Genomic DNA, 20,342 nt, shown 5'->3' with positions numbered 1-20,342 from the left:
ACACACACACACACACACACACACACACACACACACACACACACACACACGAAAGAAATGCACCAGAAGTTTAACCGTTTTTATCTTTGGATGGTAGTTTTACCAAAAAAGTTTTCTTCTTTATTCTTTTGTTCTATAATAGATATGACTTTATAACTGTAAAATCAGGAAACAAACTGAGGGTTGCTGGAGTGGTGGGGAGTGGGAGGGATGGGATGGCTGGGTGAAGGACAGTGGGGAGGGTATGGGCTATGGTGAGTGCTGTGAATTGTGTAAGACTGATGAGTCACAGACCTGTACCCCTGAAACAAATAATACATTATATGTTAATAAAAAATAAATAAAAATAAAAAGCAAAACAAACAAAATATATGTAACTGTAAAATCAACATTTCATCTTTATACGTGTATTCTCTCTCTGTAAAGCCAAGCAATCAGCGAACAGATCCTCCCTGGTCTCATCCCCATCCTTAGGAGCATCGTATTTTTCAGGCTGTGACTGCCCCTATTCATGTCCACATCCAGTGACCACACTCTCATATTGCCAACAAAAATTCACTGGGTACCCACTACAGGGGCCTCATCTTAGCTAGGGCTCCCATGAAAGCCTAAAGCGAAAGATATCAATAAAGTCACCCTTGAAAAGCCTTTTCAACTGCCCACATAAATACACTATAGAGTTTCATGTATGTACTCCTGTAGATATGTACACTGAATTCCAAAAGGTTATAGTATTCAGAAATTAAACCCTCATGTGTTGTTTTTTTTTTTAAAGATTTTATTTATTTATTTGAGAGAGAGAGAGAATGCGAGACAGAAAGCACGAGAGGGAAGAGGGTCAGAGGGAGAAGCAGACTCCCTGCTGAGCAGGAAGCCTGATGCAGAACTCGATCCTGGGACTCCAGGATCATGACCTGAGCCGAAGGCAGTCGCTTAACCAACTGAGCCACCTAGGCGCCCATAAACCCTCATGTGTTTTGCTGCTTGGACCAGTCCAGTAATTTTAGGAAAATTCCAGCTTGCAGGCTCTCCTTATTCAGCCTCTTCCTTATCATTTCCAACAAATCTTTTTACATCAACAATTCTCTGTGGCTCCCCATTATTCTTATTCTCCCTCTTCTCCTTCTCCTTCCCTTCCTTCTCTTTCTCTCTTGGTAGAATACTTACCAAATCATCACCACACCACCAAAACAATTTCTCTTCCGCCAATGGTCAAGAATTCTTTAAATGTATAGATTTTGTCGTATTAACTGTAACAACACTGCCTGCATACACTGCCTGTGGGTACTCATTCACTGAGTAAAATGGTGAGTAGAAATTACCTCACTATTTAAGTCATTATTTCTTGCTCTTTTCTTTCCTTTTGCAAAGAAGAGCTCAATTTAAGGTAAAATGTTAGATGTAATTCCATTACATAATTAGAGTAGCTTTTTATTGGGAGTGCAAAAAAGGAATCAGTGTTGGTGGGCCTACTGTCAATCTAGTTAAGGACAGAATTAAGATTATATATATTAAGTGACTAATGAATGAGGGAGACCCCAAATGCACCAGAGTTCAGAGAAGGAAGCAATAGCATCTGAGGTTTAAATGCTGTTGGAAGGCTTTCTGGAGGAGGAAGACCTTGAAACAACCCTAAGCACAGCAGAATTAGACAAGTGAGGAAGGAAGGAAAGGACATTCTCTGTGCAGGAATCATAGCTTGGATCTGAGGAATGCTGAAAAGCTAGAAAGTGTCAGGTTTTCTGGAAAGGGAGATAAAACAATTCATCACTGAATACGGATTAAACGTCTACTATAGGGGTGCCTGGGTGGCTCAGTCGTTAAGTGTCTGCCTTTGGCTCAGGTCATGATCACAGGGTCCTGGGAGGGAGCCCCGCGCTGGGCTGCCTGCTTGGCGGGAAGCCTGCTTCTCCCTCTCCCACTCCTGTTTGTGTTCCCACTCTGTCTCTCTCAGTGTCAAATAAATAAACAAAATCTTAAAAGAAAAAAGGAAAAACATCTACTATTGACCAGTACTGATAAGCACCGAAGAAGCATCCTGGTCACAGAGTGATGACTAGAGCCCTCCAGGGATCATCCCATCAATTGACACAGATATGTAATATACACTGTGAGCAATCTGGCAAGTACAACATATGACTAAGGTTCAAATGATGAATGGATTAACAAAATGTAGCACATCCACAGAATGGAATATTACTCAGCACTGAGAGGGAATGAAGTACTGACACATGCTACAACATGGATGAACCTTGAAAACATGATGCTAAGCGAAACAAGCCAGTCACCGAAGGCCACATACTGTCTGATTCCATTCATCTGATATGCCCAGAATAGGTAAATCCATAGAAACAAAAAGTAGATTAGTGGTTACCAGGAGATAGGGGGAAGGGAGTGATGACTTAATAAATATGGGTTTCTTTTTGTAGCAACGAAAAGCCCTGGAATTAGATAGTGGTAATGGTTGTATAACCTTGTGAATGTACTAAAAGCCTCTGAATTAAAGACTTAAAAATGGTGAAATTTATGATATGTGAATTATATTTCAGAAGACTGAAGAGGGGGGCGCCTGGATGGCTCAGTCAGTTAAGCATCTAACTCTTGGTTTCGTTCAGCTCAGGTGATGATCTCATGGTTGTGAGATCGAGTCACTCATCAGGCTCTGCACTGGGTGTGGAGCCTGCTTAAGATTCTCTCTCTCCCTCTCTTCCTCTGCCCCTTCCCCCCACTCTGTGTGCACGCACTCTATCCCTCTCTCAAAAAAAAAAAAGAAAAAGGAAGGAAGGACGGACGGATGGACAAACTAAGGTTCTACAGGACAGAGAAGGAAATAATTTTACCTGGAAAGGCTGGGCAAGGCTTTCCAGAACTGACAACAGATTGAATGTTAAAGGACAGAGCCTGGGTGGCTCAGTCAGTTAAGTATCTGCCTTCGGCTTGGGTCATGATCTCAGGACCCTGGGATTGAGTCCCACGTCAGGCTCCTTGCGGGAGTCTGCTTCTCCCTCTGCCTGCCGCTCCTCCTGCTTGTACACGCGCGCTCTCTAACAAACAAACACACAAAAAAATAAATCTTAAAAAAAGAAAAAACTGGGGCACCTCGGTGGCTCAGTCGTTAAGCGTCTGCCTTCGGCTCAGGTTGTGATCCCAGAGTCCTGGGATCGAGCCTCACATCAGGCGCCCTGCTCCGCGGGGAAGCCTGCTTCTCCCGCTCCTACTCCCCCTGCTTGTGTTCCCTCCCTCGCTATGTCTTTCTCTGTCAAATAAATAAGTAAAATATTAAAAAAAGAAAAGAAAAGAAAAGAAAAAACGGACAGAGCTTTAAGAAGAGAAGGATGAAGTCATTCATGGAGAGGGAATGACACATGCAGAAATTCAGTTCCATGGGACTACAGGTTGGGGAGTAAATGGGGAGACTGCAAGAGATGAGAAGTAGACAGGCCAGATCCTGATCCAACAAGTGTCCTGAAGACCTTGCTAAGGAGTCCGAACTTTGTCCTATACAAGGATTGGCAAATATGTGGCACTTGGCAATACTTTCCTATCTCTATCTCTGGCAGACATAACCATTATACTATTGAGCCCTTCTCTGCCGAGCTCAGAAGTGGACTCAGTATCTATCTCCATGCAATCCTCCCCATAGTCTATATGCCCCCTAAAGAGAGCCACCGAAGGATAAGTGGCATCATCTAAATTCCCCAAAAGAATGCTCTGGGAACGCCTGGGTGGCTCAGTCAGCTAGGTATCCGACTCTTGATTTCAGCTCAGGTCATGATCTCAGGGTTGTGAGATCAAGCCCTGAGTCAGGCTCCATGTGGAGCCTGCCTAAGATTCTCTCTCCTCTCTGCCCTTATCCCCCCACCCTCTGCTTGCACACGTGTGCGCTCTCTCCCTAAAAAAATAAATAAGTAAAAAAGAAAAAGAACACTCTGGTGGCAGCGTGGAGGCAAGGAGATTAGGTAGGAAGCTGCTGTAACACTGGGCAAAAGGTGGTGAGACCCTGAACCATAGTAGGGGCAATGAGAAAGGAGAAAAGTGGAAACATTAGAGACTGAGGAGACAAAACCAGTAAGGCTTCAGTAGCCAACCGGAGCCCCAGGAGGGCAGCCTTGCTCACCACTATCTCCCCAGCATCCAACACAGTCCTTGGTATATAGGAAGGGCTCCATAATTAATGAAATTGTTAAATGTCTTATTGACATTCTCTCATAATATCTTCCCAATAATACCATGAGGAAAGTAATGTTATCCCCATTCCATGAAAAAGAAGTCTAAGGTTTAGAGAGGTTAAGTGACCTGTCCCAATTATACCCAGCTAGAGAGTAGCAGCATTTGATATTAACTTAGACTTCTAACTCCAAGCTCTTCTGTAGCCCAGGTTTCCAGCTTGAACAATGGTGTAGGTAATAGTGTTGTTAAATAGTAAAATGCCAGAAACAGCTGGAAAATGAATTGGGATCAGAGATACAGATTTGGGTGTTCCTACCATACTCAGGTAGCTGAAGCCCCAAATATGCAGGAGACTCAGGGAGTATGTGTAGAGGGGGAAGGGTAGTCAAGAACAGGCCAAATCACCAGGGAGTGGAGAATAGTAGTCTGCAGAGAAAGTTGGAGAGGCAGAGGAAGAACCAGCCAGGGGAGTATGCTATTCAGGAAAGACATCAGTAAGATGGGCATAATCAAGAGTCAAATGCTACAGAAATTTCACATATGGAGGGGTCACTGGAACCACAAAGACATTTAGAGAAGGAATTCTGAAAGGAGTTGAAGGCTGCCCGGTTTTTGTTTCCTAAACCTGGTATTTTTCAGGGCATCAGAATCTGATGAGCTTATTAAAAATACATAGTTCCCCAGTTCCCACCAATAGTGATCTTGTATAAATGACTCAGTCTGGCTAAGCCTCTTGTTTTCTCATCTCTAAACTGCAAATAATAGCACTGATCTCACAGTGTTATTCTGAAGACTTTACACACTTTAAAGAAATCCCACAGGTGCTTATGACACTATTTGAAAACTGGCTTTTAGAAATCCCAGCTACAGGGACCACAGAAGGATTTTTAAGTGGAGATAGATGGGTGAAAGACAATCCTTTCAGAACTGCAAAGATGAGAGAATGGAGGAAGGAAAATCAGCTGTCACAATCCAGGACTAGACCTGAAGGGCTTGGGTTAAGGGAAAGGCAAAGAAACCAGAAAGAATGGAGCAGGGGTAAGGCACTACCAAGGAAAACTCAACAGAATTTTCTGCATGGGAAGGAAAGGGAGGAATTAAATAGGACTCTGAGGCTTAAAGTCTGGATGACTGCAAGAGCAATGGCATCTCTTCACAAAAATCAGGAAGAACAGAAGAATAGCTGGTTTGGGAAGGAAAAAATAAATTCACACAAGGTATCTGATAAGGGATGAGTAAAAAATAAACATCAAAGAGCTAACTGGCAGTAAATGTGTTTTGGACAGGAAAGCAGTAAATCAATTAAGAATATGGTCTCTGAAAAAAATAAATAAAATATAAAAAAAGAATATGGGCTCTGAGATGAGATGGCCTGGGTCAGCGTCCCAGCATTGCCACTTTCTAACTAAAGGACACTGAAGAAGTTACTTAATTTCTCTAAACCTAGGTTTTATTTATAAAATGAGAATAATAAAGTGCATATCTAAGATTTTTTAAAGTGAAAAAATAATTAGTACATTGCCTGGCACATAGTAAGTTAGCTTTCAATAATTGTTGATTACCTTTAGCTACTCCATAATGACAACAGAGGTACCAGAGACACTTTGGAGAAGCTAAGTCATATTATCCAAGAGTCAGAAAAATCTCCCAACTCTGAGACAGGACAGGAAAGCAGAGGATTCTTTGAATTTTTGGAATCAAGGAATTAGTACCTAAATTAGTACCATTTATACCATTTCACAAGCTAGGCCTTCTTCATTCTTGCCTGTAATTATCACATCCTTTGAACACCTGGGTTTAAAAACTTTTTTTTAAGATTTTACTTATTTATTTGACACACACTGAGAGAGAGAGCACAAGTAGGCAGAGCAGCAGGGAGGGAGAGAGGGAGAAGCAGGCTCTCCGCTGAGCAGGGAGCCGGATGTGGGGCTCAATCCCAGGACTCTGGGATCATGACCCGAGCCGAAGGCGGTCGCTTAACCAACTGAGCCACTCAGGTGCCCTAAAAACATTTCTGTAAATGTTCTTACCTTGAAGCAAAGTCCACTTTAGTGGACTTTTAGCGTGCCCCATGTAGATAAAGCACTGTGCTAAGCACTTTATGTGGGAGTATATGAGATAATCTCACAACAATCCTATGAGACGGAATTATCATGATTATCCTCACTACCATTCAAGAGGAGAAAACAAGCTTATAAATTGCCCAGTTAAACAGCAGGTATCAGAGCAGAATTAAAACGGAGGCTTAAAAAATTGAAAAAGTTCACTTATTCAATCAGTATTTATTGCAAAACTATCAGCACAATTAATTGTGATAGACACTGTATGATGCAAAATTACACACAATGTAAATGTGGTACCTGTATTAAAGGGGATTACAAACTAGAAGGTAAGAAAAAAAAGGAAAAAAAAACTTATGCAAATATATGAAAACAGGCATTCTGTGAAATGTCACTGATATGCTGCCAGTCATGAGAGTCAAAAGAGGGAGGACTCACTTCCAATGTGGAGGAAGCTGTCACCTGAACTAAGCCTACAGAGATGGTCCTAATTTCAATGGCGAGAACACAGGTTCAGGGGAAACAACATGAACACGACCAAAGGACAAAATGTGAATACAGATGTAAAGCTGAAAGGGGCCAACAACGTGTTCCAGGAAGAGCCAGGAATCAAGATCACCTGAAGATCTAGCCATGAGGTAACCAGTCCTATGCTGAGGACAAAGGAGAGAGAAGAGCCAGAGTAAAGCCTGGATTTCCCAGAAGGGGCTAGGTGGGGGAAGCCAGAAACTTGTTTGGGGAGCAGAATGGTGGCTATGGTTCCATCTATGCTGATAACATTTCTAAAACCACTTTCTCACAGCTGGTAGGCCTCTAAAGCTGCCTAGGACTTCAGACTCTAATTCAGCCCTTCTGTCCTTCTGACCAAGACCAAGAGAGATGACTGAATTGCCCAAGCCATGAAGTGAGTGGCTGAGATGGAGTTGTAGCCCTGGTGTGCACTTTACACTCATCCCCCTGTTCAGACAGAAATGTCCAAAAGACAGGATGCAATGTAGGTTTGTTGCTTTGTAAAGAAACCACGGTCATAGAACTGAGTCACTTGGACAGCCTGGAGCGGTGGGAGTGAAAGAGCTAGGTCTCTGAGGGGCAGGCTAACAGGGAACAGAAGAGGAAAACAACAAACCTGGGCTACACCCATATCCAGAGGGCCAAGAAAGGGCTTTTACAAAGGCACATCTGAGAGGTAGGCGGCGAATCAAGACAGTGTAGAATCCTAGAAGCCAAGGTCAGTGTTTCCTCTTCAGCTAAAACATACATGCTCAAAAAATAATCTGCTGAATGAATGAATGGATGAATAAAGACAGAGTGAGACAAAAAATGTTTGTGCCCCACGTAGGTAAAGCACTTTATGTGGGAGTATATGAGATAATCTCACAACAATCCTATGAGACAGAATTATGATTATCCTCACTACCGTTCAAGAGGAGAAAACAAGCTTATAAATTGCCCAAGTTAAACAGCAGGTTATCAGAGGCAGAATTAAATATCAAGTCCTGGGGCACCTGGGTGGCTCAGTCGGTTAAGCGTCTGAGTTTGGTTCAGGTCATGATCCGGGAGCCCAGGGATGGAGCCCTAGGTTGGGCTCATCGCGTCGGGCTCAGTGGGGAGTCTGCTTCTCCCTCTTCCTCTGCCCCACCCCCCACTTGTGCTTTTTCTCTCTCTCTAGAAAATAAAATCTTTAAAAAATTTTTTAAAAATCAAGTCCTCACTATTCAGGAAATACTGTTAATTTTTATTAGGGTGGAAAATGGCAAGGTAATGATATTTAAAAAATAGAATGTTCTTGGGGCACCTGGGTGGCTCAGTCGATTAAGTGTCTGCCTTTGGCTCAGGTCATGATCTTAGGGTCCTGGGTGGAGCCCTGCATCAGGCTCCCTGCTCAGCAGGGAGTCTGCTTCTCCCTCTCACTCTGCCCCTCCACCCTGCTCATGCGTGTGTGCTCTCTATCAAATAAATAAATTCTTTTAAAAAAATAGAATGTTATTAGTAAGAGACATACACTCAGTGCAATGTCTGAGATTTAGCTTTGAAATATGCCAACAACCCCCAAAAAGTGGGGAGGACAATTAAAAGAAAAAATTGGGGAAATGTTGATAATTGTCGAAATTGGGTGATGGGTACATGGGGTTCATATACTATACTCCCTGTTGTTGTATATGTTTGAAATTTTCCATAATAAAAAGTCCACTCATGTGTGGCTTCCCTCCCTGCAAAGATGGTGGGGAGTAGGGAGTTGGTCAAACCAAGGGAGAACAAACATCAAGAAAAAAAACCTGCTGTCCCGGCAATAAGGAATTCACCTCAGAGACAGTGTGCAGAAGAAATGTAAGACCAGAAGCCAGACCGCAAAGCATTAAGAGACATAGATAAAACAGGTGGTAAGGAAATGGCAGTAAAATTGCATTTTAGATAAACAGGGATAGGAAGGAGAAGGCTGGGGTGGCATGAGAGGCCCAGAGCTAAGTAAAGTTACCATGGTTCTACCTTGCATATAGATAAAAACCAAAAGGGGGGAGGAGGTCAGGAAGATGCTATAAAGGAGACACTGACTAAGTAATTAATCAATTAATACATATAAAATAAACACATGAAAAGATGCTCATCCTCCTGAATAAGAAAATGTTATCTAGGCTTCAAAAAAATTAGTTCAAAATTAGGCTTCAAATTGGTAAAGATTAAAAATATTTGCTAATGTTCAGTGCTAAAGGAGAACTACACAATCTTTTCAGTTATTTGGTATTATCTAGAAAAATTTTAAACATGCATATCCTTTGACACAGAAAATCCACTTGTAGGGTTTTATCCTAAGAAGTGTACAAAGTACAGAAAGATGTATACAATGTATACAAAGTCTAAAAAGACACACATACACGAGGGTGCTCCTTAGCTGCAAAGACAGGAACTAATGTCTGTCACCAGGGGACTAGAAAAACTGATACAAATATACACTGTAATACTATGTAACTATTAATTTTTTTTATTTTTTATTTTTTTTTAAAGATTTTATTTATTTATTTGAGAGAGAGAGAATGAGAGATAGAGAGCACGAGAGGGAAGAGGGTCAGAGGGAGAAGCAGACTCCCCGCTCAGTAGGGAGCCCGATGTGGGACTTGACCCCTGGACTCCAGGATCATGACCTGAAACGAAGGCAGTCGCTCAACCAACTGAGCCACCCAGGCGCCCCTATGTAACTATTAAAATACGTTATAGATCTGGGTATTAAACATGGGAAAATGCCCAAGATAAAAGCATTAAATGAAAAAGTTACAGAAGAGTAGATATATTGTACTCCCACTTCTGTAAAAAGGAATTACTTTAGGGGCGCCTGGGTGGCTCAGTCGTTGGGCATCTGCCTTCGGCTCGGGTCATGATCCCGGGGTCCTGGGATGGAGCCCCGCCATCAGGCTCCCTGCTTGGTGGGAGGCCTGCTTCTCCCTCTCTCCCTCTCTGAGCTTGTGTTCCCTCTCTCGCTGTGTCTCTCTCTGTCGAATAAATAAAGTCTTTAAAAAAAAAAAAAAGGAATTACTTTATCTCTTTTTCTCACACATACACATGCACCCGTACACACGTTAGCATACCCAGTAGAAAAAAATGTGGATAAATATAGAACGAATTCCTCTTTTTTTAAAGATTTATTTATTTGAAAGAAAGAGAGTGCACCTGCACACCCGCTCAGGGGACAGGCAGAGGGAGAGGAAGAGGGGGTCTCAAGCAGACTCTGCGCCCCACACAGGGCTCTATCTTACCACCCCAAGATCAACACCGCAGCCGAAATAGACTGAAATCTTAATGGTGATTAACACTGGGACATGGATTATGGGTTCCTTTCCTTATTTAAAAATGCCTGAATTTTACTGTGCTCATATATTACTGGTAAAATCATGGGGAAAAAAGTTAAAAAGTCAAGGACTTTCCAAAAGCAAGAGATTCTGAACTATGAAAGTGTCATGACAGAGGGGCACCTGGGTGGCGCAGTCAGTTAAGCCTCTGACTCTTGGTTTCAATTCAGCTCAGGTCGTGATCTCGGGGTCATGCGATCAGCACAGTCTTCCCGGGATCCTCTCTCCCTCTCCCTCTGCCCCTCCCTCTCATTCTCTCTCTCTCTCTCCCCCAAATAAATAAATAAATCTTAAAAAAAAAAAAAAAAGAAAAAGAAAGTGCCATGATAGAAAGGTAAGGGGAGGGGCACCTCGGTGGCTCAGTCATTAAGTGTCTGCCTTTGGCTCACGTCATGATCCCAGGGTCCTGGGATCAAGCCACACATCGGAGTCCCTGCTCCGCGGGAAGCCTGCTTCTCCCTCTCCTACTCCCCCTGCTTGTGTTCCCTCTCTTGCCGTGTCTCTCTCTGTCAAATAAATAAATAAAATCTTTTAAAAAAAGAAAGGTAAGGGGAAAAAATAGGGAGCAGGAGCCTGAAAGTGAGGTCATGGTCAAGAATGAGGAAGATAGAGGGCAGGTCTAGGGCCTACAGAAAAAATGAACCTTGGGGCACCTGGCCGGCTCAGCTGCTGGAGCTGCAACTCTTGATCTCGGGGTTATGCGTTTGACGTTGGGTCAAACGTTGGGTACAGGGATTACTTTAAAAAAATTAAAAAAAGAAAAAATGAGCCTTGGGAAACATGCAAGCAGTTGGTGAAAGAAATGGGACCCTGAGAAGGCAGCACAGGAGCACGATGAGGAGCAGACAGAGCTCAACTCAAGTGAGGCAGTGGCAACTGCTGTCAATAAGACGTCCCATTTTCCTGACTCCCCAGAAACACTGAGCAGCCTAGGGTTAGCAAAAGAAGCCAGAAGAGAAAGTTTAGGGATGGCAACTGGCAGAGCAGACAAAGTCAGGCAGGTAAATGGTTCTCAGACCCAGGGAAGGCAGCACTGAAACTGTGGGCCATGGCAAACCGGCATCCAAGCTAAGATGGAGGTGGGTGAAACAGTGGGGAAGAGAAAGGTGGAGAGATGGTGTAGGGGAGATAGTGGAACTAGAAAGCACAATGAAGGCAAAGAACCTGAGCTCAAGTTAGAATCACCCCTAAAGAATTCTTTCCCAAACTTTTTTTTGTCCAATTTCTACACATCATCACATCAGGAGGAAGATCACTACTAGGTTCTGGGTTTTTGCAAATATTGCAAAAACCACCTGGTTCTGGGTTTTTCTCCTGAGCACTAAGTGATCTGTTAGGAGGGTGGGGCTCCCTCTAGGTTCCTCCCCCATCCAGCCCTTTAGAATTTCTGGGCTACTGTTAACAGAGCAGATGCTCTACTCCCTGTGTGGAACTGCCTTCTTTGTGTGTACCTTTTACTGGCCTGAAGCCTGGAATAAGGAGTAACTATCCCCCCAAACTGAAGACCTAACAGAATCCTATGAGGACATAAAAGGGGTCCTAAACTTAGGATCAGAAAACCTGGCATCAAGTCCCAGCTTTTCTTCTTACTGGCTTTGTGCACTTGAAAGCAAGCCACTTCACCTCTTTGTGTTTGCTTCCTCATCTGTAAAATGGAGCTACTTGCATCACAGGGCTGTTGGGAGGGTAAAGTAAAGGACATGCATACGAAAGTGTTTTATGAACTATAATATGATAGGTGTGCAAAGTATACTTAATCTAAAGCAAACATTTTAGCGTTGGTGGTATAATGGTTAGCATAGCTGCCTTCCATAAAGCAAACGTTTTCATGTCTGCCTATGTACAACTTTCATCAATAGTGTTATAAGACCATAAGTGGGCGCTAGTATCGCCAATGTATCTATGCTGGCTGAAATGATCCTTGTTCGTATTGCTTCTAACCTGCACTAAAACAATTTCCTTCTCAAAAACTCAACATTGCTCACAAAATATCTTCAACTTCACAGTTGCTTGCCATATTTAATGTCTTATACTTTGTTTCAGTTTTCCTTATCTCATATCAATTTTTATCTTTAATCTAACTACAGTTACTTTTCATGTTTTTCTTTTCTGCAGTCTGCTATGTTTGTCACCTGCATGAAAGAACTGCATTATGTAGGTATTAATAAGGTTCCTCACACCTGGCCTTCAGTGGGATTCCTATGTGGTCTGATCAACCATGAGAATTAAATCAAAGTAATTTAGATAGTACACTCTCAGGTTATTTTACCACGAAAAACCAAGAGGGTGACTTAATGGATCGGCACAATTCCTTAATTTCTAGGTTAGTAATTCAGAACACACAGCCTCCTAACAAAGAATTAATTCATCAGTCTCAGTGTTAGTACAGTATTGGGCTGAGCAAAGAACTAGTACAGATAATTCCATAGTCACTGAGTTCAAATTCCTGAATAAAATTTGGGCAAATAATCTTATATCCTGAAAACAGTGATATTGAGCTCAACTCCCAAAGGTCCATCACCAGTAAGTCACAACACCTGGTGTTAAATCCATTACCCACTCCCAGGCTGGCCACTGGTTGTCTGGAGACCTGGTGACCCAAACTGACTAGTCATTCTTCTTCACACATGGGGACAAAGTGCTCATAGCAGTAAATGGCCAAAGGAAGACCTAGATAATACCAATGAAAAACTTATATTTCTTCCAAAGCAAACTTTTGCAAGACCCACAGAAAGCAAGTAATAGCCCCCCAGCCTGAAACCATGAACATACAGAATTAAGCAACACATTGTCAAGCAAAATACTGCTTTTAGCAACCTGGAAGTACAAAGGCAGAAGCACTGTTTCAGCGAGCACCAGATGCAGCCATAAAATCAGAACTCTCATCACACCACCAACTCCACAAGGAACGACTTCCTGTCCCTTCATATCAGAGATCATTCATTTGTTCATTCAACAAACATTTACTAAGTAGCTACTCTGTGCCAGAGATGGTTAGGTATTAGGATATAAGGGTCAACAAGACAAGGTTCTGCTCTCAAGTAGGTCACAACCTAGCATGGAAAACACACAAATATATCAAAAGTTAAGAGTACAGTGAAATTATAAAAGATGCTTGGACAGATTGCAATGGCCACACAAAAGAGAGGCATTCAGCTTAATCTAGAAAGAATCAAAGAATCGTTTAAGAGATGGTGGTGTCTTAATTCCTGGTAAATGCAAGCCTAGGAGACAGAAAATCACTAGAACGGGGAGGAAAATTTGCAGGAGGAATAGCCTGAGCATGCTGAGACCCTCAAGGAGTTCACTATAACTAGAGCCTCAAGTGTCAGAGGAATTGTGGCAGAGGAGGGACTAGAAAGGCAGACACGGAAGAGGCTGGGTCATAAAGGTCCTTGTGAGATGTTGAAACAGAGATATACCAGGATCTAGATGTTCACTGTATTTTAAGGTCAAAAGAATATTATTTACTTTTTTTTTAAAGATTTTTTTATTTATTTGAGAGAGAGAATGAGATACAGCACGAGAGGGGGGAGGGTCAGAGGGAGAAGCAGACTCCCCGCTGAGCAGGGAGCCTGATGCGGGACTCGATCCTGGGACTCCAGAATCATGACCTGAGCTGAAGGCAGTCGCTTAACCCACTGAGCCACCCAGGCACCCCAGGGCCAGTTATTTCTAATCACTTCTTCCTGGCTCATACTTATTTTTCTCTTGACTTTTTTTCCTCTCACAGGGAAAAAATAAAACTGAACAATTCTGTAACAAAGGCTGTGAACCTTCTGTTCATCAAAAACATTTCTGAACAGAGTGCTATATTCTATCAAAATAGCCCAAATTAGAGAAAGATGACAAATCTCTCCAGCATCTGCAGTCTTCCTAGCAAAAAGACAAAACCAGGTCTCTGATAAGACTAAAGCTAGAGAAACATCCTGACCATGGCCTGCACAGAACATCATGCTGCCTGGCATACTCTAGCACTCTATCAATGGGAATGCTTACGGTTCTCAAAACAAGGACATGCCAAACAGTTACCTCCTGGCTTCTCCATAGAAAATGCCAGGAAAAAACCTATCAGTGCCAGAAACGACCTTGGACTTTATAGTGTGGACTCCTGCCCACGAGTACTAGAGAAAGACTACCTCGACAATTCTCTCACCTATCCAGAGTGCAAACAGGTGGAGAGAGCAGGCTGCCTTCCTCACCAAAGGAACTGAGCCCCTCTCATCCATGCACAGCACCCAGCTATATTCCTACTACTACTACTACTACTACTACTGAGTAGTGCCCCCATTACTACTTCTAACTACACTAACAACTACTAACAGCAACATACTACTACTAATAGCAAGCACTGACCACCCACAAAGCACTACGCCTCATCTCCAGTCCTCAATACAATCTGCAGAGAAGGTTATATTGACCCCATTTTACAGATGAAAAAAATAAAATAAAAAACAAGGCTCAGAGAGGTTAACAGCTTGCCCACATCAAAAAGCAAACAAAAGAGAGAGGTGGGGTGACTCGAAAGTCATGCCCTTCCTATTGTACTAGGCATCTCAGAATTTTCCTAAAGAAAGCAAAAACCCTAAGCCGCCTTCTTTTCAAGAGTTTCTGAAGTCGATCCATTTGACTAAGAGGTAGTCAAATACATTTCTTTCAGCAATCACTTTGTTTTCAAAACAACATATGTAAACTAGCTTTTATTTTCTTTGATCAAGTGAATATTTTAGATAGAAAATGAGAGGTATTTCAAAGAATTTATTGTGTGAGTGCCTTGATTTTAAATTTCTTCATATATTTTTGGCCAAAATACAAACACAGAGAGCAAAAGACAGAATTTCATTCTACTAGATCAGAATGGAGATTAACAATTAAAAAAATTTTTCAAATATAATTTACATTATATTTTATGCAGTGAATATCAAGAGGCAAGCAATTTCAAATAGACTGAGCCTTACCTCAATCTTATTCCTCCTGTTCTAGGGGACAGCACTCCGAGTGATCAGCAGACACTCCCAGCCTACATACAGTGAACCAGACAAAGGGGGTAAGCAACGCCTTCATGCTCCCAAACCACAGTGGAAAGGAAAGTGTGACGGCTTCCTGGGGAACCCAAGCACATATACAGTATTTATAAATCACTGTTCATCCAGACACACAGAAACAAACTGTTACCTGTGGTTTGTCTACAGAAATACTTAAAGTTAACAGGTGTATTTAAATGAAATGATGCAAAAACAATCCCATACTAATGTGACCACAGTATAGCTAACCTTTTTCACGGAAATATATGAAGATAATCAATTGTCACTAGTCAAAATTAATACTGTATAAAAACTTTATTCAACAGCTTTACTGATTAAAAGCTTGATATACCTGAATCACTTCTTCCTTCACAGACCTATAGCCACTTCTGAATTAAGAACTACTATTAAAAAGTCAAAAATAGGGCACCTGGGTGGCTCAGTCGGTTAAGCGACTGCCTTCAGCTCAGGTCATGATCCTGGAGTCCCGGGATCGAGTCCCGCATCGGACTCCCTGCTCAGCGGGGAGTCTGCTTCTCCCTCTGACCTTCTTCCCTCTCATGCTCTCTCTCTACCATTCTCTATCTCTCTCTCTCAATAAATAAATAAAAATCTTAAAAAAAAAAGTCAAAAATATCACCACTGTGGAAATGCCCAACACAGTATCTGGCATAATTCAACAGATATTGGTTTATGGAAGAATTAATGATTTAAAATAGAAAAATTTAAAAGAAAGAGAAAGAATTGAAGGGAAATATGTGATTTTTTATAGATTAAGGGGGGCAAAAAAAACCCAAACCCCATAACTAAAGCACAATTATAGTCAGAATTACCTCACATTTCACCTGAAAATTTATAGTAGACTCCAGTACATCTTAACACTCTAAATAAACTCAGAAGGTACAATAATTCTGATACTTTTTTTTTTTTTTATCTAGAGTTCGATACCTCATCCACAGACAACACACCAACTTTTGTCTGAATGCTACATACAGGGCTCTGGTGCACAGCTGCAGGCCTCAGAGTTGGGAGTCTGCACACTGCCTTTGAATAAAACAGACAAGAGACAGTGTACAGACCAAATTCGTTGAAGGTGGATAACACTTCTAGTGAAGATAATGTCCTGTGAGGGCTCAAATGGCAGTCACTAAGATTTAACAGATTCAACATAATGACTTCATGGCAGTAGGAGAAAATGAAGTTTCATGGATTTGGGGATATGAAGAACATTTAACAACATAAACTGTTAGGGTCTTCACATCCCCCACTAGAGTTGCACACATTCAAGAATGACACACAAGTTAGTGAAAACAGGTTCTTAATTTAGATTTATAAGAATTGGACTGAAACCCCCTAGAATTTACATATATTACAGTGTCTAAATTTGTCTAGCATTACAAACAATAGCCACAGTGCTGAAAAGAAATTATGAGTCACAACCGAAAAACAGGAGGAAAAAAAAATGAAGAGAAGAAAGCTTTGGATCCAAATACAAACAAATTCTTTGCTTAAAATATTGTCAATGACAGCTACCATTCTGATTCGGAGTGAGAAGGAATGATTTCACACTATCTTCTACTCAGGAACAAACTCCTTCAGCCCCCAAAAGCCCTTTCCCAGCCCCGTCCACCTTGGTGCCCAGGCACTAATATAGTCAGCCACATCCACTAGCAAGCGCAGGAATTCTAACAGATCTGAGTCACCCACTCCCCCGCAGGAAGAGGTCATTCTCTATTGGGAAGCCCACTCTGCAAAGTTCTCTTGTTCATCCCCCAGGCTGCTACCACCATGGCCCACATAAAGCAGCCTACCAAACTCGGCAGCCTACCAACACTCCTCTACACTCCCTAAATCACAACTCCGGCCTCACCCTAACGCCAAGGTAGCCAACACTACCCACCGTGGCACTCTTGTGACACTCAGTTTCCTGCCCCAGAACCCCTCAACGCCAGGATGCATCTGGGCTCCGGAGAATCCAGCTCTTTGCTCAATTTCCCTGTGCCCAGCTGAGCTTCTGCCTTTCCAGGAACTAATCACTGGTTACCCCAGAGAAGCTAAACTCTTAGTGCCTCTTCTCCCCAGCCAGATCCCAATCCGCCAAGTTCACAGATCTCGGGAGGCGGGGGGTTGGGAGAAGACACATAAGCGATGCGCCTTAGGGACCAGGCACACTGAGGCCCCTAGGATTCCAAACGTAAGCCCCCCCCCACACCCACCCCACTATGGTCACCCTTCAGGGCGTCCGCATCAAGCGTCAAGAGCGCACACCACTGGAGTTAAGTCTCCGTGCCCCTATGACTTCCTTTCCTGGCTACCAAGATAACAAAATATAAGCCACCAAGGCCCAGGGTCGAGGCCAAGACCCCCTCCAAGGCTCTGGCCACTGGAGTTTCCCAGTGGGGATCCAGTGCCCCAAGGCCCGGACCGCTGGGACCGGCTTGCTGCCCCAGGCCGCTGAGCGCCATGGATCCGGGCCGCGTCCCCACTCGGCCCCCATTGTTGCGGGTCCCGGCGGCCCGAGCCGGGAGCCGGGGGCCGGCACCGGCACTCACCTCCGGCGCCGCGGCTCCCGGCCGCGCGGGGCCGGACAGGGACAAGTGGCTGCGCGTCCCGCTTCTCCTGCCTCGGCGGCGTCTGTGGCGGCGGGGGCGGGGGTGGCGGCTGAGGCGGGAAGCGGCCGGCCAGGCCCGGGCGCCGCGGGCTGGCTCTGGCCGAGCGTCGGTCTTCTCCGGCGGCGGCGCTCGCAGGCTCCGCTCGCGGTCCGCGCCAGAATGCGTCCCCCTCCCGGCCCGCGCGCCCGGCCGCCCGGACGGGAACACGCGCCGCCGACAGTAAAGTTCCGCTGAGAGCCGCCCGGAGGCCCTTCTTCCCCAGCGCTGGGTGGACCATGATTCGTTCCTGAATAGAGCCATCTATGCTACAGATGACCGTTTCAGGAGTGAATGCGGCACGAAAATCCCAGGCCTGAATCCACCTGGGAACGGTTCCGGGGTGGGTCTGGCAGAATGGGTTTGCATCCCGCCAGCCACCAGAGAGGCATACTGGCTACTAAGGACTTCAGGGCTTCAATTTGAACCTGGGTTCCTCCTCATTCCTCACTTAGGGGAAGCTTGTTAGGATTGAATGAGATGATGCAAGTGCCTGGCACGGAGATATGGGGTTCAACATTGGGGCCCGATCATTGGTGATTCTGTCAATGATGATTGCTGCTATTACTACCATCTCATACAGAGGTTGTGCACAGCGCTCAAGGACCCTTGAAATTGATGCGCATCATGTAACTCTCGGTTTTCCCCCTCCACCCCCACCTCCTGTCCCCTTTCCTGTTGACTGAAGCAATCTTCAGAATTCCCTGAAAGAAAAGCAGGGTCAAGAAAGGGCTTTCTTAATCACTGACACGGGGAGGTGGGAGTTGGGAATTGCTGCCAGGCGGACTCAAGAGTGTATTGTGCCAGCTCTCTGCACTACAGCCAGGTTCCCCCACACACACTTTCTTCCTCCTCCTCCTCTTCCTCCTCCTCCCCCTCCCCCTCCCCCTCCTCCTCCTCCTCCACCATCCACCCCCTCAGACCCAGGTTCTCCTCCTCCTCCTCCTCTTCCTCCTCCAAGGAAGGGAACGTTGGCAGGATGATGAAAAATTCTAAAAACGGAGCTTTTTTTTTTTTTTGGAAGGTTTGTTTTGTTTTCTTCATAAAATCAAGAGGATAAAAAAAAATTTTTTTTTCCTCTTCCCTACTTCCCTTTTCTTCTGGGCCTTCACACCTCTCGATATCAGACATAGTTATTTTAGGAACAAATTAGGTTATAAAAATACAAGTGTGTGTTCCAAACTATTGATGGAAATTTAGATCTGCCGAGGTGCTCCAAAAAGTATTATAGCTTTCACATGTTCTCAAATGTCCCATTCTCAGTCCTGTGGCTACTAAGACTAGGAAAATTTTGCCTTGATACCCTTCTCTCTTGTCTGAAGGGACTTTCCAGAAAGGCTCTGGTATCAGTCACTTGCACCTGCATGAAATTTTGTCACTGTGTCACACACATATACATATATATTTCCTTTTAGATTATCCCCGGGAGTAAGGAAAAGGGCTCTGCCTGTCTAAAGGAATTTTGATAACTATTTGGAAACAGCAGGCTCATGGGTTAGAAAGCAGCTCACTCAAAGCCTCTGGAGGCTCTCTGCTCCCTCAAGTAAGATGACTTCATCCTATATTCTTAAAGGACAAAGGATCCCTCAAAAGCTCATTCACTTCTCTCAGCATCCTGAGGTCAGGTCAATATTCCGACATCTCCTTGCTCCAGGTCTTAAATTTTCCCAATTGGCCTCTTAGTTTGGACTCCCTGTGTGACACATAAAGCAGATTTAGTCTCAAGGTGGGGCACCTGAGTGGCTCGGTCGGTTAAGCGTCTGCCTTGGGCTCAGGTCACAATCCCAGGGTCCTAGGATCAAGCCCCACATCCGGCTCCCTGCTTAGTGGGGAGTCTGCCTCTCCTTCTCCATCTGCCTCTCCCCCTGCTCATGCTCTCTCTCTCTAGCTCACTCTCTCTCAAGTAAATAAATAAAATATTAAAAAAAAAGATTTGGTCTCAAGGATTGAAGCAGGTTTAGATAAGAACCCTACAGATGACCAAAGGGAGAAGAAAAAGAGCAGTGAAACTGGGCAGAGGCTTGAAAAAGGAATCTTATTGTTTATCTCCCCCCTAAAAGACCAAATGCACAACCATCAAAGACACCCACGCTTACCTTCTTCCTTTGTTAATGAGGTTGGAGCAACAAGGGCCAGGGCTTGCTCCCTTGGTGATGGAAGCCCCTTCTATTCCTTCCTCCCAAGATGCCATTGCCCTTCTATGACATCACTGTTTCCTTGCCTTCCAGGAGCTTCCCTGACTACTTGAATCATGTTATGCCCTCACAAACCACCTTTGGGGATCCTGGCATCCCCAATTCAGTCCTGTGGCTACTAGGAAAATGGGTTCTATTAGAGGGAGTCCCTAGAGTGAGTTACATGCATACCTGCCTATTGATGGCCCTACATTCAAGTGAGGTTTAAAGATCTGGGATCTTCCTGCTAGAATTAGACAAAATTCACCAGCAACTTGCTAATCAACCAGAAGCTAGAATTAGGCCTTCTCCATCACTGTGAACTCACACCTGGAAAAAACACCCCTTCCTTTCCCCTGTTTCACCACCTCCTCTTTCCATAGAAGCCAGCTTAATCCTTCCTCCTCCAGCCAAACTTCCATCC

General features: G+C 43.9%; 1 protein-coding gene across 5 annotated transcripts in view; it reads right to left on the bottom strand.

Annotated features, from left to right (window-relative positions):
* RAD54L2 (RAD54 like 2) overlaps positions 1-19,871 on the bottom strand; it is a 112,215-nt gene extending 92,344 nt beyond the window's left edge. Inside the window, exons 1-2 of one of the 5 annotated variants that reach the window (XM_025885382.2) lie at positions 19,841-19,871; positions 15,031-15,175 (exon numbers count right to left, since the gene is read on the bottom strand). The gene's annotated coding sequence lies outside the window, so the exon portion shown is untranslated. Of the gene's footprint in view, positions 1-15,030; positions 15,176-17,648; positions 17,832-19,840 lie in introns of those variants that run through there. The other 4 variants (XM_025885381.2, XM_025885383.2, XM_073901301.1 and 1 more) reach the window with 4 other exon arrangements.
* Positions 19,872-20,342: the final 471 nt, after the last annotated feature.

Source organism: Callorhinus ursinus, unplaced genomic scaffold, assembly GCF_003265705.2.
Source record: "Callorhinus ursinus isolate GAN/ISIS: 27379988/994484 unplaced genomic scaffold, GSC_fseal_2.0 scaffold15, whole genome shotgun sequence".
NCBI classification, from domain to species: Eukaryota; Metazoa; Chordata; class Mammalia; order Carnivora; family Otariidae; genus Callorhinus; species Callorhinus ursinus.
The sequence above is the reverse complement of the archived record's forward strand: the minus strand, read 5'-3'. Positions and strand labels throughout refer to the sequence as shown.